The sequence below is a fragment of the Chrysochloris asiatica genome, unplaced genomic scaffold (assembly GCF_000296735.1).
Source record: "Chrysochloris asiatica unplaced genomic scaffold, ChrAsi1.0 scaffold00119, whole genome shotgun sequence".
NCBI classification, from domain to species: Eukaryota; Metazoa; Chordata; class Mammalia; order Afrosoricida; family Chrysochloridae; genus Chrysochloris; species Chrysochloris asiatica.
The window spans coordinates 5768079-5785394 of record NW_006408637.1 but is presented as its reverse complement, the minus strand read 5'-3'; positions in this window follow the sequence as shown (position 1 = coordinate 5785394).

Here is a 17316-nt window from a genome sequence, read left to right as displayed (position 1 = left end):
ATGATACGATGTACGATAGAATGAATGTAAAACTAATGTTCTCCCATGTAAACTATCATATAATTCACAATAAAACACTAAAAAAAAAAAAAAAAAAGTTTGATATGTTCTTTTTGATGATGAATGCTACAACATTCCTTGTGAATTTGCTGTTCCCGGCATAGTAAACCATATGATTGTCAGATTCAAAATGGCTATTATTAATCCGTTTCAACTCATTAATGCTTAGGATGGAGTCCTGGTGTGGTGCTGTGGGTTAATGTGCCAGACTGAAAAGCCATTTGAACTGCAAGGTAGGCAGTTCAAGCTCACCAGCTGCTCCTCAGAAACTCTATACAGGGTCACTGTGAGTTGGCACAGACTCAATGGCACTTAACAACTTCACAATAACAATGCTTAAGATATTGATGTTTATGCATTCCATTTCATTTTGACAACTTCCAATTTTCTTAAATTCATACTTCATACATTCCATGTTCTGATTATTAATGGATATTTGCAGCTAATTCGCCTCATTTTGAGTTGTGCTGCATCCATAATTGAGTGTCTCGAAAACTTTGCTCTATTCACATTTTTGTGGCCAACTCTACTTTGAAGAGACAGCTCTTCCCAGTCATATCTGCGTGCCTTCCAACCTGAGCAGCATATCTTCTGGCACTGTATCTGACATTGGATCTGATGTTATTCATAAGGTTTTCAGTGGCTAAGCATTCAGAAGTAGTCTTCCTCTCCTGCTTCCTAGTCTGTCTTAGGCTAGAAACCCCACTGAAACCTGTCCACCATGGGTGATCCTGCTATTTAAAATACTAGTGGCACAGCTTCCAGCATCAAAGCAACACACAAGCCTCCACAGTACAGTAAACTGACAGACGAGTAGTAGATAAGTATCATATGATGCCACTATTGTAAACATTGGACAATGAATATGGAAGACCATAGAAGAATTGCTGCATTTGAGATATGGTGTTGGAGAATATTAAAAGTACATGGACTGCCAGAAGAACAAACAGATCCGTGTTGGAAGAAGTACATCCAGAATGCTGCTTAGAAGCCAGAATGCAAGACTTCATCTCTCACAGTTCAGACATATTATCAGAAGGGATCAGTTCCCAGAAAAGGACATCATGTTCGCTAAAGTGGAGGGGCAGCAAAAAAGAGGAAGACCCCTTCCTTATGAGATCGAGTGACACAGTGGCAGCAGCAATGGGCTCAAACTTAATAATTCTGAGGATGGTGCAGGGCTGAGCAGTGTTTTGTTCTGTTGTACTTAGGTTCACTGTGAGTTGGAATGGACTCAATGGCACCTAACAACAACAAAGAAGTCAAAAAAAGGTTTTCACACTAAAAGAAACATTCTTTGTGGGTTGCCAGGGGTGGTAGGAAAGGGTGATTAATTCATTGACTAGAGGATAGACACATTTTAACTTGGAAGAAGGAGAAGACAATATACATTAAGAAGGAGTTTGGCAGAAGAATAATGAAGGCAGGGGTAAACATGGGAAAGAGTGCAAGAAGTAAAGGCAAGATAGGCAAATACTGTTATGCATACAAGAGCTAAAAGGGGTGTGGAAGGCAGAGCAGAAATATGTCCACAACATATGAAGCTTTGACAGAGAACATCTGTACATGGGCATTTACCTTTGCTGCCTCCATATCCGTGAATATGGTGACTATACAGGGGACAAGATTATGAAAACTTCTTTGTTGTTGTTGGTGGTGGTGGCACTGAGTCAGTGTCAACTCACAGCGACCTTATGCAAAGCAGAATGAAACACTGCCCAATCCTGGGCCAACCTCACTATTGTTGCCACGCTTGAGCCCATTGATGCTGCCACCTGGCCAATCCATCTCACTGTGGGTCTTCCTCTTCTTCTCTGACCCTCCACCTTACCAAACATGATATCCTTCTCCAGCAACTGCTCCCTCCTGACAATATGTCTGAAGTATGAGAAACGAGGTTTGGCCATCTAGGCCTCCAAGGAGCACTCTGGCTGCACTTCTTCCAACACAGACCTTCCAACACAGATCTGCTATGGGCAGCCAATGGCACTTTCAGTATTCTCCTCCAACACCACAACTCAAAAGCATCAATTCTTCTATGGTCTTCCTTATTTTCTGTCCAACTTTCACATGCATCTTTGCTTGTTAACACTTTAAAAAGGTCTTGTGCAGCAGATTTACCTAATGCAATACGTCGTTTGATTTCTTGACTGCTGCTTCCATGAGTGTTGATAGTTGATCCAAGAAGAATGAAGTCCTTGACCATTTCAATCTTTTCTCCATTGATAAGAATGTTGTTTATTGATCCAGTGGTGAGGATTTTTGTTTTCTTTACATTGAGATGCAAACCATACCAAAGGCAAGATGCAGAAGGCTTCCTAACATGGCAAGCATATCCCTCCCTTCTTCCAACCAGGAAATTCTCTCAGCTGCTCTCCCCACAGCAGCCTTTGCTGCTAAGTGGCCCAGCTCAGAGCCAGTGTAGCAATCCTCTCAGCTATGCAGGCCCTCTCAGCCAAGAACTTGGCTACTGGGCCTCTTCTGGTCTTCACAACCAGCTCTGCTGTGTTCCAGCTGTTTCCGGAGATTCCCCGCATAGGAACACAAGGTTCAAACTGCTCTGTTTCAGGCTCTTCCCAGTCTTGAAAGTCCCTCCTTCTTCCCTTCTCTGAAAATATAAAAGTGGGGTTGGCCACTTTTATAAGCAAACGTCTTGCCAGTCTCATGGTCCTCAATGCAGGATTACAAACCAACCAATCCCTTCAGTGAGCCATAAATTGCTCCATCCTATTGGGTGATTTTACACACCACATTTTTTATTAGGACCCCGGCCAATCACTGCAAGATGAGTAATATAAATCAATTAAATTATAGGGACTACTTTGTGTGGTCCAACCAAACATTTTTTTTATTTTTGACAGAATCTCAAATCCAGGGCCAGAGATACCCATTGCACTGCATAGTTTAAAATAGCAAAGACAAAAAACAGAAAACAAAAAAGACACAGGAAGATATTTCACAACTACAAGTTAAATGAACAGAAAATGAGACAGCAACACCTGTATATAATGATAATGACAAAAATTGATCATGTAAGTGAGATCGCAGATCAGAAACCTTCAGATGATATCCTAGAAGACATTTTTCTCAAAGTGAAAATCCAATTTCCAAAGACCAAGAGGAACTACAGTAAGCTTACCCAGTTAGTCAATACACCAAAAGGACTTCATCACACAATCTTTTTTCACAAGTATCTGCACCATCTTGTTTGCTAAAAGAAAACATAATGGTGTTTTTTTTTCATTCTTTATGATGTTTGGGTGCTGAAATTGACTTGACAAATGCTGAAGGCAAATGTGTATACAAAGATAACTGGGGGAATTAGATGATGTAGAAATCAAAAACTTGTTGGATTGATCATCGAAATTAATGTTCATAAACCTAAAACTGACATCATTTTGTAATTATGGAACAGAGTTTGCCATCTTCTCTTCAACAACATTGGCGGTGGTGGTGGCTACCGTGTTCATGCCAACTCAGGACGACACCATGTGCAGAGAGTAGAGCTATTGACTTGCTAGAATTTTCGAGGCTGAGACCTTTTAGAAACAGGTCACCAGCGCTGTTTTCTGAAGCACTTCTGAGCTGTTTGAACCCCCAGCTAGTGGAGTGCTTGACCATTTGCACCACAACTTCAACAAAATTATGCTCTTTCAAATATTTCAAACTTTAGTCACATATTTTGATGAACCAGAAGCAATGAAAAGCTAGAACCTATTTGAGATGAATTTGAAATCTTTATCAGTAAGGACAAGATGTTTCACGCACAACATTCAATGGGGAGAAATAGCATTCGCTGAAGTTCTCCCACCTCAGGTCTACATGCCTTCAAAGCCAGGAAAATAAAGAATAAAAAATTGGATTTGCTGTGTTGAAATTCTTGTTAAAGTTTTCAATAGAGCTGTTTTCTACTCTCCTTTCAATTGTTTTCTACAAGTTACTTGTAAAATGATGGAAAAGTACTTTTTGAAGGGGTCAGGGAGTCCAGATGGTAAATGGTGATGATTACTTTTTCTGGCAAATGAAGAGCTAATTTAGACCCTGTTTTATAGTCAAATAATTCTGAGAAATGATGGGTAGTTAACAGGTTTCTTAACTGCAAGACTTCTTCATAAACACAAGACTTCCAAAATTGGTTTGACCACAGAAGTCTTTTGGGTGAAGACTAGTGTTCTTCAGAGTCCCTGGTGGTACAAACAGTTCATGTATGTAGTTAGAGATACAAGACCGCCTAGAGGCACCTTGGAACGAAGGCCTGTGGCCTACTTCCAGAAAATCAGTCATTCGGAGTCCTCTGGAGATGACACACGGGTCAGAATCAACACTATGAAAATGGTTTCTGTTTGTTTGCTTGATTGATTTTTCTCAGTGCTCTCTTTTTGTTGCTGTTGTTGTTGTTGTTGTTGTTGTGAAGTGCCATTGAGTCAGTTCTGACTCATAGCGACCCCATGTAGGGTTTCCGAGGGGCAGTTGGTGGGTTTGAACTACTGAGCTTGTGGTTCACAGTCCTGTGCTGATCCTACAACACCACACTGTCCTCGAAAGTAAAGGGAATGTGGTGGCTCTGTGGGACAAGCACTTGACTGTGAACCACAATATCTGTGGCTGAAGCCTACCAGTCACTCCATGGAAGAAAGATGAGGTTCTCTGCTCCTTCAAAGATTTACAGCTTCAGAAACCCTTTTGAGTCAGAACAGATTTGAAGGCATACAACAACAAAAGAAAGTAAAAAGACAATAAACTAAATCATATTATTAGTTAGATAAATTTATGGGGCCTTTTTACCTTTCTTTAGGGAAATGAAAGTGTCCGAAAACCAGCTCACACTTTCTGAAGGTAACCCCAAGGCTGGGCTAAGAGGAGGCTAAGGTATAGGCCAGGACTCCTAGAAATGCCTGAGGATGGGGAGGGGTGGGGAGCTGTACTTATAAAGGTAAGTGCAGAGCAAGGACCTTGTGTTATCAACACAGGCACTTGAAAGAGGGATTACTTTATAAGATGATTTGTGAAGAGAAGAAGTAAGAAATAGACCAATGTTCTAGGAAAAGGATACACCTCCCTTTATTTAAAAGGTGTAATAGGAAAAAAACGTCTGACCACCACAAATCCCCAATAGGGAAAACCGGGCAGGTGGAAGGAAGGAGGGCAGGCAGTGGTTCCAAATTTTCAAGGAACAGATAACTTAAATCCTAATAATAGCATCAACAAACAGTTGGCCCTTTGGGTGTCAGAGTAGAACTGCGCTCCATAGGGTTTCAATAGATGATCTTTTCTCCCGAGGCACCTCTAAGTGGATTTGAACCTCCAAACTTTCAGTCAGCAACCAAGCACGTTAACTATTTGCACCATCCGGGAACCCCTAAGCCTGCAGGTTGCTTATATGAAATAAACAAACCAACTTTGTGACCGGCAGTATCATTCCACAAGAGGACTAAAGAAGGGACTCCTGCCCTTGCTATTGGGTTCTGAATTGGACTTTGTTTGTGTCTTCTACCAGCCACAGTTGTTGTTGTCACCAACCATAGCAACAGGTATGCCTTCTCTTATGATACAACAACTGAATTGTCTGTCCCTGAGCCTGTTTAAAGCCAACAGCTCCACTCACATCCTGAGTCACCTCCTCTCTGGCTCCTCAAGAATATTTCTCTCTCGCCATTACCCCATATCTCCCTCAATCTCACATGCCCGTTCAGCAACTGACCCATCTCTATGGTCTGTTTCAGGGGAAATTTCTCCAAAGAGTTGTCTAAATATCAGCACTATTCTCTCTTCCCCACCTGCCATTCTCTCTTCCGATTGCTCTAATCAAGACTTTGTCCCTGGAATAGCTCACCAAAGGCCTACATCAGGCCAACCCTAGTGCCCAGTAGTCATCCCCTTCATTGATACCTCCAAGGCACACTCCTAGGAACACTTTCTTCAAATGACTTCTCTGGTCCCACAGATGGCTTTTCTCCCAGCCCATTCCCCATACTTTCTCAACCGAGTTCCTCCAGACTCTGACATTAGCTCTTCTCTCGTTCATATCTACTCTCTTATTTAGTGCAAAAATTCAAATACCATCTATATGCTGATAACTTTCAAATGTTTTTCCCTGTGTTTATTTTTCCCTAAATTCCTAGACTGGTAGAGTTCCAAAGCGTCTCACTTTGATGTCAAATAGGCATTTCGAACTTCATATGGCCAAAGCTTAACTCCCAATTCCAACTCAGCTCCCCAAGCGTCTTCATCGCTATCAGTTTTACCAGCTTCTCAAGCCACAAACGTTAGAGTCAGATTCAACTCTGGACTGTCACTTCCCCACTCCACAACCAATCCAAGAGCAATGCCTACAGAAACTACTTCTATACTACACAGCTTCTCAGCATCTACACAGGGACTCATGTGTCTCCCAGTCCTAAAAGACCCACCAAACCTCATCTCCGTGAGGAGTCAGAGTGATCTTTATACAGCACGAATTAGACCGTATTGGTTTTATGTCAGTTTCCTAAGAACGCTAAAATAAATTACGTCAAACCGGGTGACTTTAAAACAATAGAAATTTACTTTCTCACAGTTCAGGAAGCCAAAAGTCCAAAATCAAGGTGCAAGCAGCATTGGTTCCTTCGGGAGGCTCTGATGGAGAAACCGTTCTTTTCCTCTCTCATAGCTTCCGCTAGCTGCTCGCAATCCTTGGTGTTCGAGCCTTGTGGTCACATCACTGCAGTCTCTGCCTCCATCTTCATGGTCTTCTTCTCTGTGTGTCTCTGTATGTTTTTTCTGTCTCTTTTGAAGACGCCATCTTTGGACATAGGGCTCACCCTAGTCCAAGATGATCTCATCTTTGTCCTTACCTTAATTACATCTGTAAAAAGACCTTTATTTCTAAATAAGGTCCCATTCTGAAATTTTGTATGGATATAGCTTTTTGGAGGCATTTTTCAACCCATTTCAACTCTCATGCTTACTACTGTCTGGTAATTTCCTGCTGCCACTAAAATAAAACCCATACTCCCACAACATGTCCTCAGGATCCAGCGCCTGCCTAACTCTCTGACCTCGTGTCCCTCAGCTCTCCCTCCATACACTGCATTACAGATATGCTGGCCTTTTCCCTCCTGATCATGCCAAGTTCTGCCTGCCTCCAGGTCTTGCCCTTGCTGCCCCCAACTCTAGAAACACAGTTTCCCCAGACTGTTGTCTGACTGCCCCTTCATCAGTCACATCTAAACCCAAACCATCACTTCGCGAAGTCTTCTCTGATCATTCATTAGAGTAAAACCAGCCTGCCCTTGACCATTACTTCAGTGCATGGCTTTATCTTACTTGCAGCACCCACCAGTATCTGATATTACTGTATTTACTTGTTGGTGAACATGCTGTCTACACCCATGAAACAGTAAACTCCTTGAGTACAGGTACTCTGCCATATTCACCTGGAACAGTACATAATAGGTGTGGTGGGGCTAGGGGGAGGCAGAGTTAGCTCACTCAAAACCCATTGCAAATCTCCTTCTATGTGGCCTTCCTGTAGCTCAGTACCTGAAAAGGTAAAACCAGATTTCCCCAGATGTCCTGCAGCTAAAACTCTGACTATCCTTTTAACTCCTCACATAGCAGGCACTGAGCTCAGTAGGAAGAGAGGCAGGGCACAAGCCTTCATTTTGGGGTACAGACTGTAGCCACTGTAAGGCAGCTCTGCAGCTGGGAAGGCGGTAGGAGCAGCAACTCTCTTAGTCGTTCAGCGCACAGAGTTCAGTCCACAGCTTTCCTCTTCTACATGCTTTGCAATAAATCTCTTTTTGCTTACACTAACTAGGGTGGCTTCTGTGCTCTACAATCAAACACTGGCCAACGCATTGTCAACAAATACTTGTTGACTTACGTTGACATAGCAGATGGGGCACCCCAGATGTGAGTTCATGCTGTGGGCTTCCAGATGCTTCTGGGACAGTTTCTATCCATCCATTGGCATACTTGCCACAGAAATGACATGTTCTAACTCGTCTAAATACTCAGGAGCACTAGGTTTTCCCCGGGCACATAAGAGAGAAAGAGCGTCTATGCATTTACAACTTTATGGACAACAGTGTAGGCTGCTGGGCAGTGCTGGCGGGACCGCCTGAATGAACTTCCTAGTTCTAACTTCTGCTATGGGCTCCCCAAGCAAAATTCCAAACTACAATGTGGTTTATAGGGGTGAGACACCATGCCTGAGACTGGTATTCCCCTTCAATAAAGTGGAAAATTGGAATATTCTGACATAGTATCCAGGGCTGACCATTTGGTTGTGATAAACCTAGTTGGTTCTGAGTGAATTGATCAAAATGAGCGTCTGAATCAAAATAGCTGAAAGCCAGTGCTGGCTTATGGACCCCACCAGGTTATGGCCAGCAAAGCAGAACCTGGCAATTAATCACCTTTCAGTGCTTATCTCGGTCTTTAGGTAGGTCTGTTCCTAGTGGCTACTGTAAAAAAAAAAACAAAAAAAACCATACACTGAGTAGTATACAATCTGTCTAGGCGGGGCTGATGAAATGAAATGCACATGGGTCTCTTGTGTTACAATAGTGAATAATTGTTATCAGGACTGCTTGTGAGGGTTCGAAATGTAAAGGTAGATGTTTTGTAGCAAGGAGGGGAGTGATTAACTTTTCAGTCTAGGAGCAGAGGTCCCTGGGACCATCAAGGGAGAAGAGCGGAGAGCGGGACCCTACTCAGAGAAGCAGTGATGCCTGAGATGGAGGCAGAGACGATGACGTGGAGCGATAGAGCAGCTGGGGGCTTTAGACCCAGAGAGGGAGAGGGGCTGTGTGCTGACGACCGTGGGGCAGTCTTGTAGTGTATACCCTTTTGGTTGGTTGATGATGCATGGAGGGGATTGTAACCATGGCAATGAAACAATATACGATAGGATGAATGTAAAATTAATGTTCTCGCATGTAAACTATCACATAATTCACAATAAAACATTAGAAAAAAAATTACCACAAACTTGGTGGTCTAAAAGAACAAAATTGCAAATCCCCTTCTGTGATGTCTAGAATCTGTGCCACTGGTCTGAAGCCAGGGGAGAATCTTTGCTCACTTCTTTCAACTTCTGGTGGATCCAGGTTCTCCTTGGCTTGTGGTGGCATCACAGCCAACTCTGTTGCAAAACTTTCGTGTGTGTGTGTGTGTGTGTGTCATCGCCCCCTGCATACTTCTCATAAGGACATTTGTGATGATGGCATTTGAAACTCACCTGAATAATTCAGAATAATCTTATTGCTGTTGTTCAGTGTTGCCAAGTTAGTTCCAACCCATGGTGGCCCTATATAGCTGATTGCAGAGGAGTGACCGGTGGGTTTGAACTGCCAGCCTTGCAGTTAGCAGTCCAGTGTTTATCCTACAAGTGCCACATCAGGACTCCTCAGAATAATCTACCCATCACAAAATCCTTGACTTGGTCACATCTGCAAAGATTTTTTTAACTACATAAGGTCATATTTACAGATTTACAGATTTGCAGATTAGGACCTAACATCATCAGGAGCCGCTGTTTAGCTGACTACATTGGCATCAACTGGAAAATTTTGTTCTGAGAACTTTTTCAGCTGTGCTGTGGGACCATCACCATGTGTGTCATAGCCCATCCTTGAAAAACTTACATGGCGGGCCATGGAAGAATGAGGAAAGGAGCTAAAACACTGTGGCTGCCAGCCACCATCTGCCAAGAAAACTCGGAAACGGGTGACCCAAGCTCTGACCAGGTGGTCTACAATCAGCTCTGAGCCAAAAATGAAGAACCAAATTGCCGGAGTATCCACCAAATGCATTCAGCTGTATCTGATAGGCCAAGAGGGAGACAAGGGTTTGGCTTCTCCTTCCTGGCAGATAGGTATATCGTGCCTGATATATTCTTGGAAAAGAATCACTGCCCAGCTGAGGGCTGGTTTGGCAAGACAACTGCAACCATCCTTGCCCACTGTAAAGGCCAAGGAGGAAGAAAGAAGGTCAAAGAAGGAAATGAGAACAGGGATGTTGGAACAGAGAGTTGCCTAAAACCAATAGGTTATTCAACAAAGATCAAGAGAAGTGACTATTTGAAGCAATTATCTGGATAAATTAAGAAGAAATAATAGGAGATAATGGGACTTCGAGATCTTGATAGTTGAGGTCAATTGTCTACACCTTTCAACTCTCTAACCCAGCATTCAAATGTCTCTGCACCTGCAGGGCAACAACAGACAGAGGCTACCGTGGGTATGTTGTTGTTAAGTGTCGTTGGTTCGGTTCCGACCCATAGCAACCCTGTATAGGGTTTCCGAGGAGCAGCTGGTGAGCTTGAACTGCCGACCTTGCAATTCAAACCAACATTGCAGTGCAGCTCATTAACCCGCAGTGCCACACCAGGACTCAGAGGTCCATGATTACTTCAGTCGTCACTTGACATTAAGTCAGGCCATTCACTTGGGTGGAAGTAAAACAGAAATGCCAAACGAACTGACTGCATATAGCCAGCCAAAATTCTATTAAGTAAAATAAAGTGGGGTTGATCTTTTTAATTAACAAAATGCTGACATCAGACCTAAGTTGTTTGATAAATGTGCAATATACATTTATTCATTTACTAACTCTTTAATAAGTACCTGGGGACATATTGATTTATCAGAAATGAGTCTTGTGCACAAGAAGCTTACATACTAGTAACAAAAATAGAACATATTTATAAATAATTCATTGAATCTTGTCAATAAGCCTGTGAGTTAGGCACTCTTACCTCCATTATTTGAATGGGAAAAACCTACATTCACACTCAGTAACACCTTATATAGGGTCACACGGTTAGTAACGCAGCCTGGATTTGAACCATACCTCACGCTCCCTGCTGAAACCCACACTTTTTCATAACACAACTCAAAGTCTTCTTGAAAGAGGAGGTGTTGAACTGGCCCTTCAAAGCTAGATGGTATTTGAACAAGTGGAGGTGAAGGGAAGGGCACTTAATTCAGAGGGAAAATGTATCCAGGGTAGAATTCATAACAATGATGTTGTTGTTAAGTGCTATCAAGTCAGTTCCAACTCATAGTGACCCTGGATACAGTTTCCAAAGAGTAGTGGTGGGTTTCAACTGCTGACCTTGTGGTTAACAGTCCAGTGCATACCCTACAGCACCGCACCAGTGCCCCCAAAACAATAATAAACAAGAGAAATTGGGGGGGGGGGGAAGGAGTTTATGGATGGAAATTATGAGCTCGAGTTTTAAAATATTTTTGAAGGACTTCTAGGATAGGCAGATAGAAAAGAAATCAGAAATTATTTAGAAATGCAGAACTAGAACCCCACACAGAAGTATGGGCCAGATATTTAAATTGAGCATTGCCTTCATTACCTAGTGCCGCTATAACAGACAAACACATGTGAAAGGCTTTAACAAACAGAAATGTGTTCTCCCACAATTTAGGAGGCTAGAAGTCCAAATTCAGAGCACCGGCTCTGGAGGAAGATCTTTGTCTCATTTCAGCATCTGTAGGTCCAACATTCCTTGGAGTTTTCTAAGTGTCTTGGCTCCAATCTTGCCTGGATCTAAGAGCTTCACAATGCAGGGATGCACTCCACGCCGGCTCTTCATTCTTGGTGGCAGTGAGTCTCTCTTTCTCTGCTCAATTCTCTCTCCTTTTATATCTCAAAAGAGATGGCTCAAGTTACAACTAAGTCCTGTACATTGTAGCTGGCCTCATTAGCATCAAAGAAGTGAGGGTTACAACACATAGGAGAATTCCATCACATCGGAGTTGATCATGGAAGATCACATCATGGGATTCAGTGCATCATATTAGATCACATCATGGACGTGATAAGAGTTCTGGTGTGGCACTGCAAGATAATGCACTGGACCACAAGATCAGTTTGAACTGGAAGGTCAGTGGTTCAAATCCATTAGTCTCTCCTCAGAAACCCTAGATAGGGTCCCTATAAGTCAGAACCAACTCAACAGCGCTTAACAACAACAACAACATGGAGGTGATAACATCTTAACTGTTAAATCACTGAGAATCCTGGTTGACCAAGTTAACACAAAATCTTAGTTATCACAGATGTCCTCACAACCAAAGGAATGGTGGAAGTCATTCATTGATGAAAACAAAGAATTTATCAGGAGAAAAAAATGACAAGAGAACCGAAAACAAAGGTCCACCTCTAGGGAGTAGAAGAAAGAGGAATCCAAGGTGAACAAGAATAATCAATTGACATGAGAAAAGCTAAGAAATTCAAGCATTTCAGAACTTAAAGGAGAGGAGAATTTAGGAGAAAAGAGGGAAACTGTGACAGACTTTACAAAAAGATCAAGGAGAATGAGGAAAGGGAAAGGTTATTGGATTGGTAGCTAGGATACTTTGTTGTTGTTATTAAGGATGCTTTCAGTGACATTTAAGTGAAAGTGGATGCTTAGAAAATTGAAACAGGAAGAATAGATTACCTTACAAAAGCTTGGACAATAAAAAGGGAGGTGACAGAAAATAAGAAAAAGGAGAGGGGACTCTTATCAAAAAATTGACATACTGAGCTCCATAACTTAAAACAAAAATGTTATCACTTATCCCTTTCTTTTTCCTACCTTCCTTCTTCTCGATTATCCACTGATGTGTAAATTTGTTCTGGCCAAGTGATTTGAACACACTTGTCAATGTTACCCTGAGGCCGTGGCAGGGAGGGGAGATGATAAACTACTATGGCAAGAACTGTCACCAAAAATAGCACTATAGGGTAGAAAAATTTTAAACCATCCAGGGTTTACTAAAGGTTGTCATTGGTTTGTTTATCTAGAGGGTACTTGAGCATGTTTGTAGGGGAAGACTCTGGTATCAAGAGACAGATTAAAGATGACAAGAGAAACAAAACCAGGTGGCATCAGCAAAGGCTTGCTCTGGAGAGCATTTCTTTCCCTGAGATGTGAAGGACATAAAAACAAAACTGACAGTGAGGAGAAATTAGAGGTGGAGAACCACGGCAGTGTAGGTAAGTTGTACAAATCTTCCCAGTAGGTACAAATACACAAGCTACACAAAATATTACAGTTATATTCCTGGGGAAATCAAAATGTTAAAAACAGAGTGGAGGCTTACTGAGCTAGAAACTTGGAAAAATGAAGGTGCAGGGGGTAAGCCAGAGTCTGAAGCCACTCTTATTCTGGATTGTTAACCAGCCTCAGACCAGGCCTCAGAGAGACGGAGAGTCCAAGCAACCCTTTAGATAGCATTGTATGGTGCAGGATCAGGAACTGGAGCCCAGGGCTCAGGAAAGTGTCTCCGGAAAGGTGAGTGTCCCAGGAAAATCTTTATCTTTAGGTTGGGACCCTGAAGGATTAAATCATAAGAGAAAATATAACCAGAAATAGACATAGCTTTACAGACATTGTAACTCATCTTCTAATCATCTCAATACATGCAACTGGATTAAATTAACCCCAGGATGCTAGTGTCCCCAGGCATCTAACAAAAGTAAAATAAACCCTCTCTGAAGGAAGATGGAGTCCTGGTGTGGTGCTGTAGGATAATGCACTACATCGCAAGGTCTATTTGAACTTCAAGGTTGGTGGTTCAAACCCACCAGTCGCTGCTTGGAAACTCTACACAGGTTCGCTATGAGTTGGAACCGACTTGATGGCATTTAACAACAACAACTGAAGAAAGATAATATCATTCTATGTCTTAATTTATTTCCTTAATTAAGTTTTCAATTATGTCAATTATAAAAACAAAATTACTAAACAAGAGGGGAAGATAAGAGAAATAAAAAACAGAAAGACAATGAACAATAGAAACTAATTTAAGGTTCTTGAGTTATTGGTGTTACCAGATATAGACTTTAAAATAAGAATGCTTGAAAGATCAAAAATGTAGAGGACAATAAATGCTGGCGGGGATGTGGCGAGACTGGGACACTCCTGTATTGCTGGTGGGACTCAAAATGGTCCAACCTCTCTGGAAAGCAATATGGCGCTTCCTCAGAAGGTTGAAAATAGAAATACCTTATGATCCAGCAATTCCTCTGCTTGGTATTTACACACAAGAAAAATGAGCCACAACATGAGAAGATATATGCACACCAATGTTCATAGCAGCGCTATTTACAAGAGCAAAAATATGGAGACAGCCAAAGTGTCCATCAACTGAAGAATGGATAAACAAACTGTGGTTCATACATACAATGGAATATTATGTTACCATGAAAAATAACAAGGAAGCTGCAAGCCACCACTTAACATGGTTGGACCTTAAGGACATTATGTTGAGTGAAATTAGTCACTCACAAAAGGAGAAATGATGCATAGGACCACTACTGTAAAAGACTAAGAAAAAGAACCCATACTAAAGGGGGGTGGATTATTTGCTGGTTGCTGGGATGTGGGGATGGGGTGAGGGGAGGGAGGGGAAGGTGGAGCAGAGGGTAGGGAATAGACATAGGGTAGTTTGGGTGCTGGGGAGGAGGACAATATACAAGAAGGGTGAGAGGAATGGAAGAACAAAGCAGATGGGAGAACAATTAGGCAGGTTTGAATGGGCTAAATGGGATAGAGGTAAATAATGATGTAGGCACAACCTTGGAACAACAGGGCTCTGGGATACAGGGATTGAGTCATGGTTGGAATGGGGTAAAGGGAGGGATAATGTTAAGATGTTTGGCTGTCTTTTGAATCTTGGTTTTCCTTGCATTATATTATAAAATAGACACGGGAGAGGGAGAGGAAGGAATAGCCAGAAACATCACCATAGAAAGCTTGTAAGTCCGTCTTCTGCCTATAACTGATTGGAATACCTAAAATGGGGCTACAACGTGCCCAGTGAAGGAGGCTTCCTGCGGAGCCTCTGCAATACATAAGACTATAGGTGGAAGCCTGAACCACATCCAGATCTTCAGAGATGGGAAATTTCCACTTGAAAGGACAAGCAGACCAGCCTGGTGCGGCTAGAAGAACAGAAGATGCTTCTTAAAAGAAAGACCTACAGGACAAATACAAAACAATAAAGGCAGATCAACTGTTACTACAAGAACAAGCAAGTTGATTGCCCAGGAAACATCAAGGCAAGTGGTCGGGTCCCCTCAGTGCAAACCCCCTTCCAAGACTAAGACTCAACGGGAACACACACTCTGATTGGTGACCACGCTAATCACCGATAAGGGGAAGTGTGGGAAAAACAGCAATGAAGCGGCGAGGTAATCCCTACAATGTTCAATAGACTTCTGTGAACCCAGGTGAAGTGTGGCAAGACCTGGATACTCTTGGGCCCAGAGTCAGTGACCTAGCCACAGAGGACTAGAGTGGAGAGTGAAGCGTCCAGTGGATAAGAAGAGAGGGCATATACACAAGAACACCCACGCTTGCAGATAACACCCACTTGACCTGGCTTCAATGACTGGATGATCAGAGATCAACCAGAAGAAGAAAGAAGAGGGGAAAAAAAAGAGTAATCTGATACAATTTGATGAACTTGACCTACACCTATGGATGCAGTAGCTCAAAAGAGGGAACAAATCCTTACAGCAAGGATCATTCCCACCCCCTCCATACACAGAGTAGACAGGGATGGGCAACTTGGACATTGGATACCCAAAATGGGGGAGGGGGTGGAAGGGGCTACAAAGGCAAGACGCGACTGGCTTACAAGCTTTCAAGAGGGAACCTAGATTCAGAGGACCTGGAGGAAGGTAGAGTCTCCACTGAGTAGTATATAATCTGTCTAGGAAGGGCTGATGAAATGAAATGCGGATGGGTCTCTTGTGATACAACAGTGAATAATTGTTATCAGGACTGCTTGTAAGGGTTGGAATTGTAAAAGCAGACATTTTGTAGCAAGGAGGGGAGTGATTAACTTTGCAGTCTGGGAGCGGAGGTCCCTAGGACCATCAAGGGAGAAGAGCGGAGAGCAGGACCCTACCCAGAGAAGCAGTGATGCCTGAGATGGAGGCAGAGACGAGGACGTGGAGAGATAGAGCTGTTGGGGACTTTAGACACAGAGAAGGAGAGGGGCTGTGTGCTGATGACTGGGGGGCAGGCTTGTAGTGTATGCCCTTTGATTGGTTGATGATGCATGGAGGGGATTGTAACCATAGCAATGAAATGATATACAATAGGATGAATGTAAAACTAATGTGCTCCCATGTAAACTATCACATAATTCACAATAAAACATTTAAAAAATAAAATAAAATAAGTATGCTTGGAGTCCTGGTGTGATGCTGTCAAATAAGCCCTGGACTGCTAACCGCAAAGTCGGAGGTTCAAACTCACCAGGCCCTTCTCGGAAACCCTATACAGGGTTACTATGAATCGTAACCAACTTGCTGGCACTTAACAACAACAACAACATGCTTAGTACGTTCAAAGGGATAAGATTAAGAATTCCAAAAGAGACAGAGGTAAACAGTGATGTCTGCTCAACCTTAGAACAACTCTGTGACACAGGGATCGAAGCATAGTCCAAATGGGTAAAAAAGGGGAAATAATATTAAGATGCTTGACTGTCTTATGAATATTGGTTTCCCTTGCCTGCTATCATATAATAGACACCTAAAGGGGATAGAAAGGAATACTGGGAAACATGATTACAGAAAGCTTGCAAGCCCATCTTCAGCCTATAACTCATTGGAATACCTAAAAGGGGTTCTAGAATTTGCCCAGTGAAATAGGCTTCTTATGAAGACTTTGTAGTGTATAGGACCTTAGGTGGAATCCTAAGCCCCATCTAGAACCTTCTGAGGTGGCACATTCCCATTTGAAAGGACAAACAGACCAGCCTGGAACAGCTAGCACAACAGAAGATACGTCTTGAAAGAAAGACCAGCAGGAAAAATCAAAAACAAAAATGGCAGTCTGAATGACTACTACAAGAACAAGCAAGTTGTTCACCTGGGAGTGTATGATTTGCTGACCATAAAAACTGTTCATCTGCTCTGTATACCATCACTCAGTTCACAATAAAAAAAAAAAAAAAAGAATTCCAGAAGAGGATTGGAAACCATGAGAAAGAACCAAATGAAAATTCTAAAGCTGAAAAAAATAAAACAAATATAAGACCTCATGGATGGGTTTAATAATATACTGGACAAATTTGGAGTCCTGATGTGGTGCTTGCTATAGGATAAACACTGGACTATCGTTCCTTTAAAAAGATCTTGTACAGCAGATTTGCCTAATGCAATACATCCTTTGATTTCTTGACTGCTGCTTCCATGAGTGTTGATAGTTGATCCAAGAAAAATGAAGTCCTTGACAACTTCAATCTTTTCTCC